Source organism: Myxine glutinosa, chromosome 3, assembly GCF_964187855.1.
Source record: "Myxine glutinosa chromosome 3, kmMyxGlut1.1, whole genome shotgun sequence".
Classification (NCBI taxonomy): Eukaryota; Metazoa; Chordata; class Myxini; order Myxiniformes; family Myxinidae; genus Myxine; species Myxine glutinosa.
In genome coordinates this window covers 86,004,890-86,006,986 of record NC_136263.1, presented here as the reverse complement: position 1 = coordinate 86,006,986, position 2,097 = coordinate 86,004,890, and positions in this window count along the sequence as shown.

Below are 2,097 nucleotides of genomic sequence, written 5' to 3'. Positions count from 1 at the left end.
TCCTGTTTTATATCTACGATTATTATACAATTTAGAATAATGATGAGATTAATATTAAAACTCAGAAAGCAGTCCGAATAATAATAATGAGTGGAGATGCAGCCTCGGACCATCTGCTGTGAACAACACCACTGCTCTTACAGCACATCCGGTTGCCCTGAATATTGTGTTTGAATGCGCCAGGCCCAGGCTTATACTTACTTTTTCCACATGCGAAATTTGCATTTATGTTTATTTAAATTATACAATGTACTACAAAATGTAAATGTTTCATGATATTTGTTATATTATATCACCTTTATCTATCAATATTGTTGAAATGAAGATCCAATAGCTGTATGTTGAAATACAGACTTGGCATTTAATATGGAATATTTTTTTTGTGGGGGTGAACTTACTTTTCAAGATGTCTTAGAGCCAAAAGTTCATTGGAATTATGTTGAAATTATTCTAGATTTTGTTAATGTGACCTTTAAAAGAAACAAAAACCACATTTGACATTTTGAAGCAAATAAATTGATCCTTGAAAGTGATGTAAACTCATATCGAACTCAATTCACGGACAGTACTGTGTTAAACTTCTGTACGTTTGTCATCTTGGAAGACAAAGTTTCCTCGAAAGGCTGCACGAGCAAATGGAAGCAATGTTTCGTAAAGAATGACCCTATACTTGAACTGGTTCAGGTTTCCATTCAGAACAACCAGGTCAGTTTTGCCCCGTGCATGAAAAGCAGCCCAAACGGTCACCCCACCACCTCCAGCTTGGACTCTTGGCACTATACAATCTTCGTTGTGGGCTTCATGCACTTGTCTGCGCACTCAGACGCGGCCATCTTGACGATAGACCAGAAATCTAGACTCGTCACTGAAGGTCACGTGATTCCAGTGTCCTGGCTGCCATTGACGGTGCCCTCTGGCCCACTGCAATCAGCGCTGGCTGTGTTGTCTGGTCCGGCGTGGCTTTCTCAGAGGATGCCTGGCACGATAGCCTGCTTGAACCAGTTGTTGGTTGACTAGCCTTCTGGATACAGGCGCATTTGTCAGTTGCTGCCACTCAGCCCTAAGCTGATTAGCTGATTTGGTACGGCCATTGCAGACTAACCGGTGCAGCTGGCGATCATCTCTCCTTGTGGTTCTGCGTGGATGTCCTGGCCTCGGTATTGGAGGAGGGACACCCCTCTGAGCATTTTGTTTCAGGATCTTTGACACCTGACCTTGAGTGATGCCATACTGCCGAGCAATAGCACGCTGTTTCATGCCAGAATTTCGTAAAGCCACCACTCCATGACAAACAGCATTGTCAAGTTGATGGACCATCTCCAGAGGAAGCGGCAATAACTTTTGTGGACGTGCAGCAGTTGTTTTCCACTAATACAGAACGCAACAACCCTTATTTACCCGATTGTGAGGCCAATCGTCAAATGTACCTGTCCTTACATTTTGTCACGCCACCTGTGATATAATCCTGTTATTTACTTCTTGCTGCGAAAGACAATCAGTGACATGGTTCTTTCAACAAAGACATCACCGAAGGGTAAAATAAACTCACCAGATTGATATACTGAGTTCAGAAAGTAAACCCAAGTCAAGAAAAAAAATATTCCATATTAAATGCCAAGTCTGTATGTTGAAAAACTCAAAACTTTACATGGGGTGTAATTACTTTTTCACGTGACTGTATATATATACATCGCATCCTCTCATTTGTTCTTCAAGCGGGGATGTAAATCTGGCTGTTCCATTTGCATTTACTAGCTTTGTGGATGATCAATATTAAATAAATACGTATCCAAAAGGGTAGGCCCTTATCTGCTGGTGATTGCTCTTAATTTCCTGTTTGAGATTAGCTGCATCATTAACATGACTTGTAATTTTTGGCAGTACTCGTATGTGGATATGGCAGTCAAGCATGGCCTTTACTTGTGCCCTAATTATTGTGACAACCTGTGATGTAAAACTTGTGAAGAGATATGGAATGGCAATGATGAAATGCTCAACAGTGGCATGGCGTTGGATTCACATTTGAGTGGAACTGTAGAGTAGCACAACAATTTTGTTACAAGGTAGCTTCAAAAAACTTGTACAGTTGTAATCAGT